Source organism: Carcharodon carcharias, chromosome 6 (assembly GCF_017639515.1).
Source record: "Carcharodon carcharias isolate sCarCar2 chromosome 6, sCarCar2.pri, whole genome shotgun sequence".
Lineage (NCBI taxonomy): Eukaryota > Metazoa > Chordata > Chondrichthyes > Lamniformes > Lamnidae > Carcharodon > Carcharodon carcharias.
In genome coordinates this window covers 153,087,300-153,110,843 of record NC_054472.1, presented here as the reverse complement: position 1 = coordinate 153,110,843, position 23,544 = coordinate 153,087,300, and positions in this window count along the sequence as shown.

The following is a 23,544-nucleotide window of genomic DNA, read 5'->3' as shown; positions in this document are numbered from 1 at the left end:
TGAGAGATAGTTGAAGTTGAAGGAGACTAAAGGCAAGTGCATCAAATGCTCTATGGTTGAATGGCTTTGTGCAGGAGGAATGTGTGAGGAAAACTGACAATGCATGATATTTTGAACTAAGTTCAGTTCGAGGTGGACTAATCAGGGACTGATCACGTACTCAAGAGGCGCAGAAGGATTGATGCAAGGGTAGTTGCTGTGCAGCCAAACGATAAAAGGAGGCTAAGAACCCTCATCAGCACGGTGCCAGTGGATTGAAAACATTGATGCGTGAAGTCCCACTGGAAGCAGATCGGATTCAGTCAGATCACACCCAACTGGCCTGCAGTCAACTCAGTCTGACTACCTAGGGGGTTAATTTATGCTTTCTAAATTACTTGTACTCATTTAAGTTTTAAACTTTTTGCTAATAAAAATGGTTGGATTTGCAGTGAAATTGTGTCAGTTGTGATTCTCAATCTCTCGGATGTTATACACCAGACTGAGACTACCCAATTTTCACTTGTATTAAAATCCTTAGGAGCAGCCGAGAGTATTTTAATTTTGATTCTTTTATGTGCAAAGAATTGTTGCTATAACTGAAATTGGATTGAGCAGGAGATGTGGAGACACGTTTATTTTAATCAAGTGCAGTTTGCTGCAGTTATTGAGGACTGGGGCTGTCAGTGGTGCTCACAAGTATAAAGAACCCAACTCCCATATAACCAACAACAGAGGTGATACATTTTTCCTTGTGTCTCTCAATCTGTCAGTGAAACACTGACCTTTCTGTGACTTGCTGGATGTGCTGATCCAGTTGAATGTGTCAGCAAAATAGCACAATGACACTATCCTGCTGGGGCTTGGAATTGGCTCACTTTCAAATTCCCAGATCTCTCTGCTGTTTGCCCCACTATGCACTGCAGAGGGATCTCTGAAGAAGACTCCCTGCCCAGTGTCACTCCTTGCTTAGACCATACAATTTGTCCTTAACTTCTCTTTATACTTTTCATCATTTGTCTAATAGATAGCCTGTAAATCTCCACTCTCTTTTAAATTATAGACTTTTTTGTCTATTCATATTAAAGGAGACCTGGCTGTGATTTGGAAGCTGATGGTAAGGTTCTTTAAAATGTGCTCGGATGGTAAGGCCTAGCCAAAAATATCTTCAGGGGGGCTCTTGTTTTACTGTGCAACTTTGCCAGAATAGTGGCTGAAATAATGGCATATCCACTTCAACTCCAGCCAAGCTGCAGAGGCAGAGAGCAAGCAGCTCTGAAGAAATTCCTAGTCCTTATCTTTAGAAGAGATCTTGATTTTAAGATTGTCTTTTAGGAAGTTTCAATTCTGATATTTCCTCATTACTCATAATAAGACTCATTGAAAAGGACTCCTGATGAAGAGACTTCCAGTTTAATAATGTCTTTAAACCATCAGTCCAAATAAACTTTGAGCTACTGGCACTAGATGGGCACAGTCAGTGCAACGAGTCTCCATTAATGAGATGCGTTCAATGAATCCATGTCAGATCTAATTACTCAGTCATTATGTCATAATCAGTGTAAATGACCAATCAGAGTGAAATTATAATCAGGAGGATATTAACCCAACATAAGGAAAATGATGAGAAGCATGTGCTTGCTCTTGCATCCACTGGTAATATGTAAACCATTAACGACTAAGAGCAATCCTGTTAAAGTAATATTTAGGGCTATCCAAAAGTGGAGGGGGCGACATGATTTCTTAAAGGGGTCCAAACTAGGCCTGAGGAGCGAATACTGGGAGTCCAGTTAGCTGGAAAATTCTCAGGTAAATCCAACTCCCACAAGTTTCCAGCAGTGAGTTTCAATTTATTTATAAATTCAGTGGATCATGGCCAATAAATGCAGGCAGGCAGGCAGTGTGTGTTCTCTGAAGTCCACCGCAAACCATATTGGGTGAGACTGCTCAGTTGGTGTTCAGGGTGAGTGCCAGAAACTGGCATGAGAACCCATTGCATCGCAATCTGAAGCATTATGGCTGTTTCAGAGCTCTTTGAGAAATTATTTTTTGTGTATGCTGTGCTCAGTTTTCTCAGGTACCCAGCATTCCTTATAGAGACTGCTGGAGGCTGACACTCAAAAGGTAAGTTTAAAATTTTAAATTTACTCAGTTGTGGCACAGGCAAAGTGAGAGTGCTCTTTCTTGCTCCACATTAAAACCATGAGCTCACCGCCGAACACCATATGTCTCAGCCCCCTGCTGATTGGCTCACCCAAGCTCGCCTCAGCAAAAGCCCAAGCTGTCAGATTTTGCTGCTTCCTCCCCCATTGACCAGTGAGCTGCTTCTGAAGCCTTGAATTGTGCCCGTAACTCATCGGTATTCTCCTAATGAGGCCGGTGGGTCAATTTGTTGTCATTCTACCACCATTAGATGCTTGCACTGTGCGCTTCACCAGGTTACAGCAGTTTCTAGGCCCTCAAATCTTATTTTGCCGAGCACTGTAGCACAGCTTGCTGTACCAAATGTTGTTTATGTTGTGGGATCACTGACTGTATATCCATGAGCAGCAGGATTTCACATGTTAAAAAATAGTCATTGACTTGTTTGCAACCTTGATTCTGCCTGCAAAATGTAGGCTGGAAACAATATGGAAGCAGATGTGTGAAAGGTTAAGAGGAAATTCATTCATCTTGCACTGTTGGGGTTTGCCATGAAAGAAGGCAGCACAGAAGACCAGAAAATCAACACTACACACGCTGTTGTTGTGTCTGACCCATTTTCTTTTTGAAAATGGTTTTTACTACAGGGATCATAGGATTGGAGAATGTGTTCTTTAAATTTGTCAGGAGGAAAGGATAGAATAAGATCATTGAGGAAAAAAAAGTTAAACCAAAAATGAATGATAGCGTGGAAAGAGAGTAAGGAAGAAACACCTTCCACAATGTCAGGATGCTGCAAGGGAGTTTACAGTCAATAACGCACTTTTGACGTTGTCATCGAGGGAATAGCAGCCAATTTGTATATACCAAGTTCCCACAAACAGCAAAAGATAAATGGACAGGTAATCCTTTCAAGATTTACAAAAATAGCTCCAGGGATGAGGGACTTCAGTTACACAAATACATTGGAGAAGCTGGACTTATTCTCCTTCAAGATGATTGAGAGGGGATTTGATAGAGGTGTTCAAAATCATAGGATCTAGACGGTGTAGATAGAGAGAAACTGTTCCTATTGGAGGGAGGGTCAGGAACCAGAGTAAACAAATTTAGAGTGATTGTCAAAGGAATCAAATGTAACATGAGAAGAAACTTTTTTATGCAGCGAACGCTTGGAATGCCTGAATATGATGGAGGCAGATTCAATCAAGGCTTTCAAAAAGGAATTGGATAAGTATCTGAAGGGGAAAAAAATTGCAGGGCTATGCGGAAAGGGAAGGAGAATAGAACTAGCTAAATTGCTCTTGAGCTGACACAGGTTTGACAGGCCGTCTGGCCTCCATCTAGCCTATGATTCTATAAACAGTTGATTAAATGATAAGTATTGACCAAGGTCCTGGGACAATTCCCCTACTCCTCTTCAAATATTATCTTTTGCATCCACCTGAGAGGCAGACAGGGTTTCAGTTTAACATCTGACCTGAACGGATCATTGAGTTCTACACTGAAGTAGCTGCCTAGGTTGTATGCTTCCATCTCTGGTGTGGAGCTTAAACCCATAGCTTTCTGACCTACAATTGAGGGTAGCACAACTGAAACAATGGAGACAACTGCATGGATACCACTAAAGTAGTTTCCCCTTTCAAATGAAGGATGTGCCATTACAAAAAGCCTTTACAAGCTGCAAGTTTCCAAATAGACCCAGAATAGATGGGACGAGACTGAAGGCTGCTGTAGAAGATAGAATGGCCAAAAACTTAGGCCTGGAGTTTCCTCCAGATTGTACTAGCTTTTGTTGGAATTCGATCAAATACAACAAAACCAGTGCAAAATTTTAAACAAAAATTCCAATCAGTTCAATTTGAGTTTCTGCAGTCTTTTTGCACTGGTTTGAAATAATTACACTACAATTTGGTGCAATGTGCAAAACTGCCACAGCCTAAAATTGACTGAATCATTGTTGCCAGTTTTCATTAACTGAGCTTATTTGCTGGCCTTCAAGGAGACTCTTGAAATTTATCTGGTTTATTTAGGCACATGGATATTAATAGACACCTTTTTAAAAGATTTTGATTTTTAAAAATTTACTAAGAACCTAATTACTATATACCAATGCAACTAACAAATGGCTCTATGTAGATTTTAAAAATCATTTTCAGTTATTCAAAATCAGGTTATTCACAAGTAGTGGACTAGACACTTTAATTAAAAACACTTTTTTTGTGATAAACCGTTTTCAGCCTCATTAATGCTGAAGAAGAGCAGGGGCATTGTCTCACTGCCCTGTTGATGTGTCAGTCATGGCTCAGTTGGTAGCCTTTGTGGCTCTTGGTCAGAAGATTGTAGGTTCAAGTCTTACTGTAGGACTTAAGCACAACAATATAGGCTGATACTCAAGGGAGTGCTGCACGGTAGGAGGTGCTATCTTTCAAGATGTAGTGTTAAACTGTGGTCCCACCTGCTCTCACAAATGGAATTGAAAGGTCTTGTGGCACTAGTTTGAAGAAGAGCAGGTCATGATGCCCTGGTCAATATTTATCCCTCAATCAAAAACAGCTGATTGGGTTATTATCACAACACTGTTTGGGGGAGCTTGTGGTACCCAAATTAGCTGCTACATTTCCTACATTATAACTGTGAGTATACTTAAATTTACTTAAACTTGGCTGTAACTCACTTTGTGATGTCCAGTGGTGACGAAAGTTGTTATATAAATAAATGTCTTTCTTTGTTTTTTTTTGGGCCAATCTATATTCCCACAAACCATTGTTAAAATAGATTTTCCAGCTATTATTAAATTGCTCCTTGTGAGAGTTTGCTGTGTACAAATTGATTCCCATGTTCCCTACATTGCAACAGTGACAACAACTTCACATTGGTTGTGAAGTGATTTGGCATCCTGAGGTTGCATAAATGCAAATGTCATCTTTGTTTTTTCTTGGTGCCCAATGCAGGAAACCTACCAATGAAGCTCAATTGACAACATGGGCATTGAGTGACACCAGCCGCATACTATAAGGCTTGATCAGGCAGGCAAAATAAAAGAGTCATAAAGGTCTACAGCACAGAAAAAGGCCCTTCGGCCCATTGAGTCTGCGCCAGTCAAACAAGTACCTAACTATTCTAATCCCATTTTCCAGCACTAGGCCCATAGGCTTGTATGCCACGGCATCACAAATGCACATCCAAATACTTATTAAATGTTATGAGGGCTTCTGCCTCTACCACCCTTTCAGACATCCTCTCTAAAACTCCTGCCCCTTAATTTAAATCTATGTCCCCGGTTATTGATCCCTGCACCAAGGAGAAAAGTTCCTTCCAGTCTACCCTATCTATGCCCTTCATAATTTTATATACCTCAGTCATGTCCCCCCCCAACCTCCTCTGCTCCAGGAAAAATAACCCCAGTCTATCCAATTTCTCCTCATAACTAAAGCTCTCCTGCCCAAGCAACATCCTGGCAAATCTCCTCTGCCCTGTCTCTAGTGCAGTCACATCCTTCCTATAAATTGGGTTCCAGAACTGTACGCAATGCTCTAGCTGTGGCAAACCAGCATTTTATACAATTCCAGCATAACTTCCCTGCTCTTATATTCTATGCCTTGGCTAATAAAGGCAAGTATCCCATATGCCTTCTTAACCACCTTATCTACCTGTCCCACCACCTTAAGGGACCAGTGGACATGTACACCAAGGTCCCTCTGATCCTCGGTACTTCCCAGGGTCCTACCATTCATCGTGTATTCCTGTGCCTTATTTTTACTGCCCAAGTGCATCACCTCACACTTATCCGGATTAAATTCCATTTGTCACTGATCAATCCATCTGACCAGCCCGCCTATATCCTCCTGTAATCTAAGGCTATCCTCCTCACTATTTACTGCCCCACCAATTTTCGTGTCATCCGCAAACTCACTGATCAACCCTCCTACATTCAAGTCTAAATACCACAAACAGTAAGGGGCCAAACACCAATCCCTGTGGTACCCCACTAGACACAGGCATCCAATCACAAGCACATCCCTCAACTATCATTCTCTGCTTCCTGCCACTCAGCCAGTTCTGGATCCAATTTGCCAAATTGCCTTGGATCCCAGAGACTCTTACCTTCGTTACCAGTCTCCCATGCGGGACCTTATCAAAAGCCTTGCTGAAGTCCATGTAGACTACATCAAATTCATTGCCCTCATCTACACACCTGGTCACCTCTTTGAAAAATTCAATCAAATTGGTCAGACATGACCTCCCCTTAACAAAACCATGCTGACTGTCTTTGATTAATCCCTGCCTCCCCAAGTGTGGATTAATTCTGTCCCTCAGAATTGCTTCCAATAGTTTCCCTGCCATAATAAAGTGGTTAGTGTCTTCTTTCTTCCTTGGATTCCATGGGAATCAGCACAACACTCACCTTTTAAAAGTATTTGTACACAGTGCACTACGGTTAAGGGGCCAAGGCCGGGGGGAACTAACTCATCATCCTACACTACACCTATCCATCTCTCAAACAATCGTGCACAAACTCTAGACACCCTTCTTCCACCTCAACAAGATGATAGGCAAACATCTCTTACTTCAGCTCTCCAATGCCATTTGCCACACACTCCTCAACTGTCAACCTTCACTTATTTTACTCAATGTTGTTCCAGGTGAAAATGGCACCAATGGACGGAATCTTGTGCCCTCCACCAAGGTGAGTTTGGTGGCTGGGGAGCTTTTAATCAGGCAGGAGAGTGGGAGGTGGGACCCCACTACCTTCCTGCTCACCACCTCGATTATATCTTTGGTAGAAAGGCAATCAATTCTCACTTAAAAGCCTCATCCCACTGCCGCTTGTATTAACCCAAAAGCGGATGGGGGGCTCGCCATGTGGGGAGCACGACAATCTATCCTGGTGTGTTTGCTTGCAGGCTCATGCGGGGAGGGGGCCCTCATTCAAAGGCACTCATGCCTGATCAAGGCACCAGGCATCTGGAAGGTTTTTTGTGGGGAGGGGGGCACTGAGAGCCACTCCCTGCCCTTGCAGCCATCCTCTCTTCCCCTTTCCTTGCAACTCCCACCTCACAACTTCCCATCCAGCCATCATCCACCTGTGCCTGAGTCCAGGTCTCTCCTCGATCTGACTAGTGCTGGCAGCAGCTATCGCTGTCCTGGTGATGCTGCTGAGTATAGAAGAGCTGCCAGCCTCTGATTTGCCAGCAGCTCTCAGCAGACACAAGGGCCCACAGGGCCCTTGATCACCAGGGAAGACCAGCCACTGACCTGAATCGTACAAAATGCAGCAGGGCCTTCTCGAAAAGTAGTGACGCAGGGATCTCACCATCTCTCCAGTCAGCAAGTAAGACCCCTGTCACATCCAAAAGATGCTGCCCAATAAGACACAGGCCCCTAACAGGGGCAGCCCCGACCTCATCTCATGTCCTACAAAGAGAGCTCATGGGGAAGCATTCTACTCTTGCCATGGCAAATTGCAAGGGAATGAGGTGGAAGGATTGATGATGCTGGCATGTTGATTGATTGCTTACCCTGTCATCATAGCATCCCTATGAAACATAATAGGCTCACAAGCTTCTACCCCTTTAATGTGAGGGTTTATTGCTCACCCAGTCTTAGCTTGTGGCCACTTTTTCAGCCAATCCATCTCAACAATGGGGAGCACTGGAGGGGAGGATGGAGAATGATGGTCTATAGGGAGATGAAGGAGATGTATTTGGACTTGGGCCCACTGATGAGTTCCTACAAACTATGCTACCCATGACCCAGACCTCTCACCCGTTCATCATTTGTTTTTCACTCTCGAACTTCACCTGAAATACCCTCAGCCCGGAGGGGATATTAGATAGTAGTTTTTATGTTTTTGGCTATCAGGTTCACATTGCCCGGCAAACGCTAGCTGCACCCCTGACATTAACACATTAGTTGGTGCTTGAAACAATATAGGCAGAAAGACTGATTAACTAAACAAACTGGTGGTTTACTGGAATTAAGAACAGAGTACTAACACCATATGTGCTTCTTCAATCATCTCTAGCACTAGACTTACAGTTGCCAAAGTAGCCTGTGCTCTGTTGTGATTTGTCAATGCAGTCACATGGTCAACTAACTACATTCTCTTAAAGACACATAGCACTCCACTTTACCACATCCCTCCACCTTTACTTGAAAGTACAATTGACAAGCATCACAACATCCCAATTATTTACATGAATAACTATTTACAAGTCAAGTCTCTCAGGAGGCTTCCTCAGATGTGTCGAGCATCATAGTTCAATGGCCTTAGCTGGTTTTTCCGAGAATCCTTTCTCGGGGTCAACTGTCCACCAGACTCTTCGGTGGATGTGGGCAATTTGTGTCTTCAGCCCTCTCAGGTCCAACAGGCCCCACCAGTATTTCTAAATCATGTAATATTTCTTCCACGTGCGGTGTAGACTCAAATGCAAACGATGATGGCATTCTTTCTTGTTGGACTGTCTCTGTTCTCCTAAGATGATCCACATGTCATCTAATTGCTCAGCCATTTACAGGTACATTATAGGAGAGAGGTCCTGTCAGGGCACTCGCTTTGCCTAATAGCCAATTTGGCTCCATCTCCAAAATTCTTCACTAGACCTGTGTCTCCCACTGTGAAATTTCTTTCATGGTAATGGCCGTCATGTTTAGCCTTCTGGGCCTCTTGGCTTCTCTCCATCCTCCCCCATAAATTTGGACTGATAAGAGTTAGACGAGTGTAGAGACGTCTCTCCATTAATGATTCAGTAGCGCCTGAAATGCAAATAAAAACTGTGACAATCTGGTGCTGACGGAACCTCTGTCCACCTTCTTCATCCCGAACTTAAATGTTTGGACCACCTGCTCAGCCAAACCCTTAGAGGCGGAGTGGTATGGCAAGGTTTTGATATGAGTTATTCTGTTGAGGGTCGTAAACCTGTGGAACTCCCCGCTGGTAAATGTGGTCCTGTTATCTGACACGAGCACCTCTGGTAACACATGCACTGCAAAACTCTGTCGCAAATGACCTATCATGGCAGTAGACGTGGGTGACTGGACCTCGTAGACGTCCATCCACTTGGAGTGGGTGTCTAATAGTAAAAGGAACATCATGCCCAATGTCTCACGTAGTCGACATGGGGACACATCCATGGCCGCCCTGGCCATTCCCAGGGGTGTAATGGAGCTAAGCAGGGTAGCTTTTTTGCTGCATTGAAGACAACTTTTGACAAGTTTCGATGTCCATGTCCGTCCCTGGCCACCATAAATATCTGCGCGTGAGCATTTCATTCTACTAATGCTAGGGTGAGCGCTATGTAATTCAGCCAGTAATGGCCTTCACCCTCTCGGGGGCACAATAACCCTTGCTCCGCAGAGCAATATCCCATCCTGGCAGGTGAGTTCATATTTGCAATTGAAATAAGGCTTCATGTCATCCGACTTGGGCTCACTGGACCATCCATTCAAGACCTGGTCCTGGACGTGGGACTGAAGTGGTATTGCTTGTCTACTCACGGATTTGTGTGGCCTGGACAGAGGAAGAATCCAAAAAATTTAGCACTAAGACAAGTTCCTGGGGAATTGGAACCTTCGCATTGTTATCTGGCAGGGGGAGGCGGCTCAGCACGTCAGCATGTGCGATCTGGCTGCCCGATCAGTGAATAAAAGTGTATCCGTAAGCAGCCAATATCAGTGCTCACCTCTCGATGCGAGCAGATGCAATGGAGGCTTGTGGTCGGATATAATGTGACAATGGCGACCGTGGAGGTATTGATGGGACTTCTGAACACCAAACACGACAGACAAGCCCATCTTCTCAGTTTGAGAATATCATCACTCTGCAGCACTGATCATGCGAGATGTATAACCAATGGGTCGTCCAGAGCCATCCGCCATCCATTGTGAAAGTACAGCCCATGATCCATAGGGGGACGCATTGCAAGTTAAAATCAATTCTTTCTTTGGGTCAAAGTGGACCAGCCGAGCTGATAATCTTAACTGATTTACCATCAGAAACACATCCCGGTGTGGAGCATGTCAAATCCATTTATGGTTTTTCTTAAGCAATGCATATAAAGGAGCCAGCACAGTTGGTAGATTTGGGAGAAACCAAGCATAGTAGTTTATCATGCCTAAGAAGGCCTTTAGTTCTGTAGTGTTTCTAGGTGCAGGTGACTCGCAAAAAGCCTTGACCTTTTCTTCCATGGGATGCAGGCCATGTGCATCAACATTATGGCCAAAGTAAATAACCTCTTTGGCTTGGAAAATACATTTTTCGTGTTTCAAGTGTACTCCCTTTTGTGAGAAATGGTTCAGCACCTCCTCCAAATTAACTAAGTGTTCTTTGTGATTCAGTCCCATGACTAAGACATCATCCAGATAAACAATGGCATGGGGAAGCCCCAGAAGTAGATTTCCATGCTGGAAAATAGCACATGCCGATGAGACCCCAAAAGGTTGTTGAGTATATTGACACAATCCTCAATGCATATTGATGGCCATGAATTCTCTAGAGCCTTCTTCCAACTCTACCTGCTGGTAGGTGTGGGTCATGTCAAGTTCTGAATATGTGATGCCCCCCTGCCAATTTTGAATATAATTCGACAATCTTCAGTATCGAGTGTCTATCAAGTTCGGCAACTCTGTTTACATTTAACTTATAGTCACCGCATAAATGAACATTTTGGTCTGGCTTCAGTACGAGTACAATGGGTGCCACCCATTCGGAAAATTGCACCAGTTGTAAGATATCCAACTTTTCCAGCCTGTTTATCTCAGTCTCAGCCTTGTCCCGTAGAGCATAAGGAACTGGTCTAGCTCTGATAAATCTGGGGGTTGCGTTAGGGTCTACGTGGATTTTGGCTTGTAGCCCATGAATCCTTCCTAGCTTGTCACTGAAAATGGAAGCGTACTTTGTAATAATTCCTGTAAGCCTCTTGTTCTGATTTGAAATATCTCAGCCCATTGCAACTTAATCTTCTGGGCCAGTTGCGACCAATTAAAGTGGGGTCCGCCCCACCTACTACTATAAGACATAAATTTGCAGACTGGTCCCCATACTGCACCAGGACTTGACATATCACTTTCCTTCTTATTTCTTTGCCTGTATATGTTTATAATTTAGTGTCCGATTCTTCCAAACTTAACAGACGGACTCTTTTATTCAAGTATCCTTGACAGACAATGATGCTCCAGTATTGACTTCCATCTTGATGGGTTGTTTGTTGACTCCAATGACTACCTGGATTGGCCACTTCTACCCACTTTCAGGTTGTGTCATGAATCAATGTTAGAATCTGCTTCCTCTGGTTCTTCAACAAGAAAGATTTTGCGATTTCTACCTTTGTTTTTAAAATGCTGGCTCAGTCCATTTTTACAGTTCCACATTATGTGACCATTGCAGTGGCAGAAAAAGCATTCGCTATTTTTGAACTGTCGATCGTCTGCAGGCTGCCTGGATGCATTTCTCTCATTAATGTCGTGGGTTTTCATTACGTACTATTGTTCTTCAATGGACTGTACATAATGGGCATTTCCCGCCTTTCTGAGGAGTCCGACATTTTGCGCCTTTTGTTACCGGCCCTTCTCACCCTACAAGATGAACGGTGCCATTTTCTGTATCTTTTATTATCTCCGAGTCTCTAACAACGTTCTCCATTGCTGTTGTCAATTCTAATGCCTTACTGAATTCTAGATTAGCTTCATATAGCAATTGCTTTTGAATAGCATTGTCCTCTCAACATGTCATTAATTGAAGTTCCGAACTCACAATATTCCGTTAGCTCCTTTAAAGTAGCTACATAGTTTGTGATTGTCTCTCCTGGAAGCCTATTCATTGAATTGCATTTAAAACACTGCACAGTAACTGAGGGCTTTGGCTTCAGGTGGTTTTTGACAATATTTATGAACTTGTCGAAAGTCTTCATATCAGAGGTGTTTGGTGAGGTGAGGCTGTGAATCAGCCCATATGTTTTGCTCCCGCATGTGGACAAAAGAATCTCCCTCTTCTTGTCCTCCCCTGTGATGCTGTTAGCAGTAAAGAAGGACATTAGATGTTTTACATAATGAGACCAGTCATCAGAAACGGGGTCGAATGGTTCAAGATGCCCAAACCGTGGCATGCTCGATGACTAAAGAGACTGTTCTTTCAAACAGTTTTCAAGGTAGTGGCAAAGTAACGTAGCTGGCTTACTGCCGCTTTCTTCATTGCCGTCAATTGATCCGGTTTATCCTCATGATCAGTTTTTTGTTTTGGGGGATTGGATTCACTTTGTCCAGTAAGCACTAGCTGCGCCTTTGATACTAACACAGTATTTGGTGCTTGAAATAATATAGGCAGAGAGACCGATTATCTTAACAAACACTGGTCGTTTATTGGAACTAAGAACGGAGCACTTACAGCTACATGGTCAACTAACTACATTCTCTTAAAGGTACATAGCACTCCACCTTACCGCAGCAGTAATGATTAATAGAGCATGAAGGAGCAGAAGGAATGAAGAATGGGCTAAGATAGGTTACCTTCCTTGCAGGGGCTGACAAAAAAGCTGCCTATGGCTTCAGATTCATGGGATGAAGAACTCATAGGGACTCAGCTGAAAATAAAGAAGGCCGGAGGAGCAATATGCTAGCAATCAAGCTGTGGTATCCAAGGATATGCAGCAACAGACAGATGTGACTTAAACCTACAGCATGTGATGCACCAAAGAACTCCAGGGAGATTTGCAAATAAGCTGACCAACAGCACTTGTTTCTCTGTACATAGGTGTACTTATCACAAGCGTCCACTTGCAACACCCCAGGAGAGGGTATAGGGGAACAGTACAATAATGGGCCCCTACTTTCAAGGATCACATATAAAGAAGAGCCACTTTGTGTGAGGTACCTGCTAATGTTTCACCATAAATTAGGAGGCATATATGATGTTGCTAAGATTTACTATACCTCCATTCTCCAAGATCAATAGTGATTGTGCAAGGAGTTGTCCATCAGACAGAGTGATTGACCACAACAAAAGACACTACCATGGTGCTGGGCATCACACCAGTGCCTTAAGTGCTGCTACTGTAGAAAACTGATATCACTCTCCCCTCCCTTTCCCTTCACTGGGGAGAACTGCAGCTTTACTAGGTCACTGCCTATGCCAGGGCAGTAATCCCTGTTACAGCAGGCAATGAGAAAATTTAAGCTTCTTCTCTGTTCATGCTGGGTGAGTGATACAGCAATTAGTAAGAGTCCAGCTCACAGCCACACAGCTCTGCTGAATTAGCAACATGTTTCAATGTGATAAAAAGCCAGAGCTTGCCTAACCAGAGCCGATACCAAGTAATCCTTTTTGATTGTGAAGTGAATCATGCAACATCCTCTTTGCTTCTTTTCACTCCCTCTAACCCTGCTTTGGTATTCCCTCCCCCTCCCCACTCTTATTTCCATTAGAATTTTCCTGGAAAACATTGGTTCCAAATCCCATTAGTTTCACAATGAGATGAAGTCTATTCATCGACAGCATTAGGAAATCAGGGAGAAGGAATCAAAGCGACTTTAACAAAGAATCCAATACCATTATTTATTTCTTGGTCTTTTTTTTTCTCTTCAACAATTGATTGAGCTGCACTAGTGTGCATCTTGCCTGTGCAGGCATGTGCAGTGTGTATAAACGTGGGCCTGAGTGCCTGTGTTTGCTTATGAGAAGCTATGGACTGGTAGACAAAAATTATATACCCATCAAAGGGATATATGCATGTTTTTGTGTCCATGTGTCAGCCCATGCATGCATATATAAGTGCAGCTACATGTGTGTGCCTGTGTACAAGCATGTGTATCTGTCCACTGCCAGCAAAGCTGCCAGTTATAACTGACAGAAATGATAGAAATGGATCTAATTTTTCAGACTGTTACTTCCCTTGCCTCACTGCCTGCAGGGATATGGCCAAGAGGATGCTGCCATGGACTCACATATTTTCTATTCGCCATTCTGCTTGTAAGAGTATTCTGGTTGTTGTAGGGCAGCTGAGTTAGTAATATTAATGATAGAGTTGATCTGCAGACACTTCTTGGGTGGAAACATTAAGCTTATTCACAATATACTCAGCAGCAACTGCATGTCTGCTTTCAACTCCAACTCTAACTCTGCATTGACTGCTGAGGTAGCCCATGTTGCTCTCCTATCGGTTATTCCAGATCATATGATCTTCCTAACAAGTATTATTCTTAAAGGTATATTGCACACTAAATAAAACCATAACTACTACATTCCTCCCCCTTTAACTCGGCTATACATATTATATTTACAAATATATATATTTCAAGGCAACATAAGATTTACATTGGGTATGGAATTTACAGGTTCAATCTTTCAGCTGATTTTCTGGTTCATGTGGAACGTCGCAGCTCCACAACTTCAGATTCTTTGTCAGGAGCCTCCTTTTCCGGAGTTGCCTGAACATCAGGTGCTTCAGTGGGCACTTGCAGTTCTGTATCCTCAACTCTTCTAGGAAGATCAGACATGTCAGTCCTGGGTTGAGTATCCTCAAAGGAAATGCAAACCCGGTCATGTTAACAATTGGAGCCAAATCTTGGCGATTTGTGTCTCTCTTCCTTAAATGGTCCACATGTTTACAGATGATCCAGCCTTCCACCTTCACATAGTAAGTTAGAGGTCCAGTTACCTCACTTATTTCACCCAATAACCACTCGAGTCCTTCCCCAAGCTCTCCCATGGTAAATTTCCTCTCACAACTATGCCAGTCATGTCTAGTTTTCTGACTTCCCTGACTCATTTCCACCTTTCCCTCTAAATTTGGCATTGTTAAGCTCAATCTCATCTTGAGACAGCGTTTCACCAATAACTCAGTAATGGAGCCTAGAGGAACACTTGGCACAATCAGCTCCAGAGGGGAGGTGGCATAGTGGTATTGTTAATGGGCTGGTATTCCAGCAAGACCCACTCTAATGCTTTGGGGACTGGGTTCAAATCCCACCACATAACATTACATCTGGATTTTAAAAGTCTGATCATAAAAACCCAGCTGGTTTGCTAATACTCTTTAGGGAAGGAAATCTGCCATCCTTCCCTGGTCTGGACTATGTGTGACTCCAAACCCACATCAATGTGGTTGACTTTTAAATGCCTCCTGAACAGGGGTTCAGCCAGTGATGCCCATATACAATGAATAAACTTTAAAAAAGATAATCCTCCAACAAAGCATACAGCAGGAAGTGTACCAATACTTTAATGTGCTTGTCAGATGTGTAGTTTTAGTATCTGTAAAGTTTGGCTCCATACAGACTCTGGGTTTTCGGTGCTAGAGGTGCCATTTCCAAAATGACAACTGCTCTGCACACACATACCCTAGTGCTAGCCATATGAGACATCATTTTGTTGAGGGCATTAGTATGCACTGTAGGTTGTGACATTAATTGGTATGTACCTATGATTTGATACCATTGTTGCCATTTTGAATCTCAGTGCTCTAGCTAACACCCTCTTTTAACCTCATACAGCTGAAAATACATTCAGCAACAGGAGGGTGCCCTCAACAGTTCGATTTAAAAGGGTATCAACTACTTTCAGGTTAACTGCCGATTGCTCCCTGCTGGATCTTACCATGACTGTAGTTGTTTTCAGTAGTTTCCAGGATTGTTTAAAGTTGCTGAAATGGTTCGACCTTGTCTTGATCTAAAGGATTCTGCACAAGCCTCTTGCTTCCAGACATGAGTGCAGTAGTTTGTATTACTGCATGACAGGGAGAATGAGCAGAGGTGAAAAATTGTATGGCAAGCAGTTAGATGAGGGAGGAGGAGGTAGCTAGGGAATGGCTTTCAGTAGGAAGTCATACCTGGCCAAACAATTAATAAAATCTGGAATATAAATCTAATCTCAGTAATGATGACCATGACAACTATCATCGATTGTTGTAAGAACCCTTCTTGGGTCACTAATGCCCTCTAGGGAAGGAAATCTGCCATCCTCACCCGGTCAGGCCTTCACGTGACTCCAGATCCACAGCAATATGGCTGACTCTCAACTGCCCTCTGAAATGGTCTAGAAAACTACTCAGTTCAAGGGCAATTAGGGATGGGCAACAAATGCTAGCCTTGCTAGAGACTCCCACATCCCAAGAACGAATAATGATAAAAAAGCATGCATAGTTGTGGAAACCATGCTGCCACACGAAATGCGATAGAGAAGACAAATGGGGTACTTAGACACTTTCCACTGCCTCTACAATTTTGGAGGATCCCTGCATTTATTGTGATCTGCTGCACAACCTCAAAATCATGAGCACACTGCCCTTGTCACCAAGTATATGGTGACCAATTGAGGAGGAGGAAGAGGAAGAGGAAATGATAAAGCAACCAACACAGCACCTTTCCGGTCAGCATGCATGCCTTCAGTTGGCGTTTCCATAGCAGTGTCCAAACGTTGAGTGACTTCTGCTTATGGTGCAATCTAACCATCGCCGCTTGACATTCGATGGCATTACCATTGCTGAATCCCCCAGTATCAACATTCTGGGGGCAACCATTGACCAGAAACTGAACTGGACTAACCGTACAAATACTGTAGCTACAAGAGCAAGTCAGAAGCTAGGAATCCTGCAGAAAGTAACTCATCTCCTGCCTCCCCAAAGACTGTCCATCATCTACAAGGTACAAATCAGAAGTGTGATGGAATACTCTCCTTTTGCCTAGGTGAGTGCAGCTCCAGCAACACTCAAGAAGCTCAACGTCATCCAGGACAAAGCAGCCCGCTTGATTGGCACCACATCCACAAACATTCACTCCCTCCACCACCGACGCACAGTGGCAGCAGTGTGTACCATCTACAAGATGCACTGCAGGAATTCACCATGGCTCCTTGGACAGTACCTTCCAAACACATGATCATTACCATCTAGAAGGACAAGGGCAGCAGATTCATGGGATCACCATCACCTGGAAGTTCACCTCCAAGCCACTCACCATCCTGATTTGGAAATATATCGCCTTTCCTTCACTGTCACTGGTTCAAAATCCTGGAACTCCCTCCCTAACAGCACTGTGGGTGTACCTACACCACATGGACTGCAGCGGTTCAAGAAGGCAGCTCACCACCATCTTCTCAAGGGCAATTAGGGATGGGCAGTCAGTGATGCTGGCCTAGTCAGTGATGCTCACATCCCATGAATGATTAAAAAATTGATACTAAGGCATCAGCCATCAGACACTGCATCATGGATTGGTCTGCAAATGTTCTTATAGAGCTTCCACCACTTACACATTGTACAGGATGGACTCCAGGCTCTGCACCAAGCCCTGTGCCAAGTTGGTGCCAAGCTCATCCATACTCCCTGACATTGACCATAGGTTTTCTGGCAGGCCTGCCAATGTACCAAGATATTCAATGTACATCCCTGCTTTTGGGAACTATCAAATTATGCCCTGAGAAAATTTAACCTTTTCATTACAAATACAATGGACTAAAAATTTAATTGCACCATTATTTTGGCACAAGGGGCTGCTATTCAGGACCTGCCTATGCTCATTCAGTGGTGGTTTGTTTCAGTCACCCCATTTATAGCAGCACTGGACTGAGTGGCTTCCACTATGCTGGCTGCCTCTATGGGTTGTTGGTTGTCTTTGTGCTCAGCAAGGGGCCCAGCAATGTTGTGCTGATAACAAGCTGTGCAGCCAGCCTTCTATTCTTAAAGGCAGTCAGCCCCTCTTAACAGGAAGTAGCAGAGTTTTCAGCTGAATACTGTTGTTGCAATTTTAAGCAAGGACAGTGAAACACCAGGGCAGATAGATGGGGTTCTAGGGTCACGGATGCAGGACTAGAGATCTTAATGGTAGCGGTGGTCAGGCGGAGCGACACCATGGTTCCAAGGGAAGCCAGGCAGTCCTCAAGAACCACCCTTAGAAGGGACTGGGGTCAGGTGGCCAGGAAGTCAACTCCCAGCATCTGGACCCGAGGACCTACAAGTAGTATCACAGAAAGACTAATAACTGCAAGTGGGTAGTCAAGGCCAGCAAAAGTATTTTCACATGACATTCGTACCCACTGCTCTCCAAGCTTCTCATGCTGCTCAATGCACCCCAGTATCCATTCAGCACTGATCCCTGGCACTCAGGATCTCACACATCTACCAATGCTACCAGCCTCATTCCCACTTACTTCTAGGTATTCAGTGGTGGCAGGCACAACTCCCAAACACAGTGCTACACAATCACTGACATTCTTCTCCCTCTCTTGCAGAACAAGGAGGCACATAAGAGAAGGGAGCAGAGCAGAGCTAGCAGGGGACAAGACCGCTTGCATCTTCAGATCCCAATGATGCAGATGGTTCTCCACATTATGAGGTCAGCGGTACCTGACATCACTGAAAAGATTCAGAATGACAGCTTGTTCCTCTGTATGCCCTTCCTCAATTCCCAGCTCATCCTTAACTGGCATGATAAGCAAGCTGCAGAGAAGGGAGTGGCATGTTGGTATTGTCACTGGGCTGGTATTCCAGAGACCCAGGTTAATTCTCTGGGGACCCGAATTTGAATCCCACATGGTAGATGGTGAAATTTGAATTTAATAAAAATCTGGAATTGAAAGTCTGATGTTGACCATGAAACCATTGCTGATTGTCATAAAAATCCATCTGGTTCAATAATGTCCTTTAGGGAGGAAAACCTGCCGTTCTTACCTGGCCTGGCCTACATGTGACTCCAGACCCACTGCAATGTGATTGGCTCTTAAATGCCCTCTGACCAAGGGCAGTTAAGGATGGGCAATAAATGCTGGCCTTGCCAGTGATGCCCACGTCATGACCAAATTTTAAAAAAACATTGATCCCTTGTTTTCCTTTAACCACAGCTGATTTTCTGCTTTTGGACATATGATAACTGCTGCCTGCCCAGCTACAGCAGCCTGAGAAGGAGGAAAGAGAGCAACATCTACAAGGTACAAGTCAGGAGTGTGATGGAATACACTCCACTTGGCTGGATGAGTGCAGCTCCCACAACACTCAAGAAGCTTGACACCATCCAGAACAAAGCAGCCCGCTTGATTGGCACCCCATCAATAAACATTCACTCCCTCCACCACTAACACACAGTGGCAGCAGTGTGTACCATTCACAAGATGTGCTGCAGGAACTCACCAAGGGTCCTTAGACAGCACCTTCCAAACCCATTATCGCCACCATCTAGAAGGACAAATGCAGCAAATACATGGGAACACCACCATCAGGAAGTTCCCCTCCAAGCCACTCACCACTCTGACTTGGAAATATATCACCATTCTCTCATTGTCGCTGGGTCAAAATCACAGAATCACAGAATTGTTATAGCGCAGAAGGAGGCCATTCGGCCTATCATGTCTGCACCGGCTCTTCAAATAAGCAAGTCACTTAGTGCCATTCTCCCGCCTTCTCCTCGTAACCCTGCCAATTCTTTTCTTTCAGATAAGTCTAATTCCCTTTTGAATCCTTCAGTTGAACTTGCTTCCACCACACTCACAGGCAATGCATTTCAGACCCTTACCACCCAATGCATGAAAAAGTTTTTCCTCGTGTCACTTTTGCTTCTTTTATCAATTGCTTTAAATCAGTTCCCTCTCTTTCTCAATCCTTTCCTGAGTGAGAACAGTTTCTCCCTATCTACTCTGTCCAGACCCCTCGTGATTTTGAATACCTCCATCAAATTTCCTCTCAGCCTTCTTTTCTCCAAGGAAAACAGTCCCAACTTCTCCAATCTACCTTCATAATTGAGGTTCCTCATCTCTGGAACCATTGTATGAATCGTTTCAGCACTCTCTCCAATGCCTTAACATCCTTTCTAAAGTGCAGTGCCCAGAACAGGGTTGTAGAGAGGGCTTTAAATGAAATAGAGGGGTGGTGGGGAGGCGGTGGGGGGGATGGTGGGGGGTGGGGGGAGGTGGGAGGTGGTGGGGAGGGGTGGAGGGGTGGATAGGGTTCTGGAGAAGGGATATATAAGCTTACAAAGCAAAAGGGTTTGGCAGCCTTGCAGAGCAACTATTTAGGTAATGATACCCAGAGTGTGACAGGAAGGGGCAGAGTGTACAAACATTAAAAAAAGCAGCAAATAGGGCCAGAGGAAAAAATGGTAAAAAGGCAAAATTAATGGCTCTTTACTTAAATGCATATAGTATCGGAACAAAATAAATGAATTAATGGCACAAATAGAGGTTATTAGGTATGATCTTATAGTCATTAAGGAGACATGGTTACAAGGAGATCAAAGCTGGGAACTAAATATTCAGAGGTATGTGACTTTTCGAAAGGACAGACAGGAAGGAAAGGGTGGTGGGGTAGTTTTGTTAGTACAAGATGGAATAATTACAATAGCAAGAAACGATCTTGGATTAGAAGATGTGGAATCCATATGTTTGGAGGTAAGAAATGACAAGGGGAAGAAGACACTGGTGGGAGTAGTCTACTAGCCCCCTAACAGTAGCTATAGAGTAGGAAAGAGAATAAATCAGGAGATAACGATGGCATGTAAGAAAGGCAATACATTAATCATGGGTGACTTTAATCTTCGTATGGATTGGGAAAATCATACTGGCAGAGGTAGCCACAAGCAAGAATTCATAAAGTGTATTTGGAACAGTTTCCTAGAACAATATGTTGTCGATCCAACTAGGGATCAGACTATTTTGGTTCTGGTAATGTGTAATGAAGCAAGTTTAATAAATTATCTCAGAGTAAAAGATCCCCTAGAAAACAGTGACCATAACATGGTAGAATTTAGCACTTGGTTTGAGAGTGAGAAACTTAGGTTGGAAACAACTGTGCTAAACTTAAATAGGGGTAATTACAAAGGAGTGAGGGCAGAGTTGGCTGGAGTGGGCTGGGAAAGGAGTTTAACAGAAAAAATGGTGAATGAACAATGGCAGGCGTTGAAGAAAACAGTTCATGACTCACAACAACGATGTATCCCAGTGAGGAAGAAGGAATCAAGGAAGAAGATAAACCAACCATGGTTAATCAAGGAAGTTAAGGATAGTATCAAATTATAACGTTGCAAAGACTAGTGGTAAACCGGAGGATTGGGAAAGTTTTAAAAACCAACGAAAGATGACTGAAAAAATAAAGGGGGAGAAAATAAACTTTGGGGGTAAATTAGCAAGAAGTATAAAAGTGGGTAGTAAGAGCATCTTTAAGTATAATAAAAGGAAGAGAAAAGCCAAAGTGAACATAGGCCCCTTGCAGAATAAGGCTGGGGAAATAATAATGGGGAACCAGGAAATGGCAGAGGAGTTGAATAAATACTTTGCATCAGTCTTCACAGTGGAAGAAACTAATAGCATTCCAAAAGTATGAAATAATCAAGGGGCTAAAGTGGGGGAAGAAATACATACAACAACTATCACTAGAGAAAAAGTACTAGGGAATTAATGGGACTAAAGGCCAATATGTCCCCTGGACCTGGTGGGTTGCATCCAAGGATATTAAAGGAAGTAGCTACAGAGATACTGGCTGCACTGGTAGTAATCTTCCAAGAATTTTTAGATTCTGGAAAAGTCCCAGAAGATTGGAGAAATATCAATGTAACACCCTTATTCAAAAAGGGAGGGAGGCAAAAAACAGGTAACTATAGGCCAGTTAGCTTAATATCTGTCATTGGGACAATGATAGAGTCTATTATAAAGGATGTAATAGCAGAGCATTTAGAAATACATAATATAATCAAGCAGAGTCAGCATGGCTTCATGAAGGGGAAATCATGCCTGACAAATTTATTAGAATTCTTTGAGGAGGCAACAAGCAGAATAGGTAAAGTGGAATCAGTAGATTTAAGATATTTGAATTCCCAAAAGGCCTTTGATAAGGTACCACATATAAGGCTACTTGATAAAATAAAAGCCCATGGTGTTGGGAGTAGTATATTAGCATGGATAAATTTTTGGCTAATAGAAGACAGACAGTTGGGATAAGGGGGGCATTTTCAGGATGGCAAACTGTAACTAGTGCCACAGGGATCAGTGCTGGGGCCAGAATTATTTATAATATATACTAATGATTTGGATGAGGGAAGTGAATGTATTACCGCCAAGGTTGCAGATGACACAAAACAGGTGGGAGAGCAAGTCCACAGAGGGACATAGACAGGTTAAGTGAGTGGGCAAAAGCTTTGCAGATGGAATATAATGTGGGAAAATGAGACCTTATGCACTTTGGCAGGAAGAACAGAGGAGCTGAATATTATTTAAATAGAGAAAGACTGCAGAAAGCTACAGCACTAGAGGGATTTGAGGATCCTCATGCACAAAACACTAAAAGCTAGCATACAAGTTCAGCAGGCAATAGGGAAGGCAAATGAAATGTTGGCCTTTATTTCAAAGGGAATGGAGTATAAAAATAGGGAAGCCTTACTAAAATTATACAAGGCACTAGTTAGACTACACCTAGGATACTGTGAATAGTTTTGGTCACTTTTCTAAGGAAAGATTTACTTACATTAAAGGCAGTCCAGAGTAGGTTCACTAGGTTGATTTTGGGTATGGAGGGGTTTTCTTATGAGGAGAGGTTGAGTAGGTTGGGCCTGTACTCATTGGCATTTAGAAGAATAAGAGGCAACCTCATTGAAACACATAAGATTCTTAAGGGGCTTGACAGGTTAGATGCTGAGAGGTTGTTTCCCCTTGTGGGATAGTCTAAGATGAGAGGGCATAATCTCAGAGGGTAGTCAATCCGTGGAATTCTTTACAATAAAGGGTGTAGAGGCTGGGTCCTTAAGTAAATTCAAGGCTGAGATAGACAGATTTTTAATCAGTAAGGGAATCAAGTGTTATGGGGAAAGGCAGGAAAGTGGAGTTGAGGATTATCAGATCAGCCATGATCTCATTGAATGGCAGAGCATACTCGATAGGCTGAATGGCCCACTTCTGCTCCTACATCTTATGGCCTTATGGATTTTTTTTATTCATTCACAGAATGTGGGCTTCACTTGCTGGGCCAGCATTTATTGCCCATCCCTAGTTGCCCTTGAGAAGGTTGTGGAGAGCTGCCTCCTTGAACCGCTGCAGTCCATGTGGTGTAGGTACATCCACAGTGCTGTTAGGAAGGGAGTTCCAGGATTTTGACCCAGTGACAGTGGAGGAAATTCCAGGTGGTGGTGTTCCCATCTAACTGCTGCCCTTGTCCTAGGTGGTAGTGGTCATGGGTTTGGAAAGTGCTGCCTAAGGAGCCTTGGTGAATTCCTGCAGTGCATCTTGTAGATGATACACACTGCTGCTACTGTGCTTCAGTGGTAGAGGGAGTGAATATTTGTGGATGTGGATGTGGATGCAGTACTCCAACTGAGGCCAAACTAGTGTCTTATACAAGTTCAACGAGTTTTGTTGGATAAAGTTGGCTTAGAATGGTTGTTTTGTGGTGGCTTCCATTTCAGCATTGAGACAATCCTTGTTCTGGCAAGGCCCTCATGATGGCCAGGTGGTGGAAG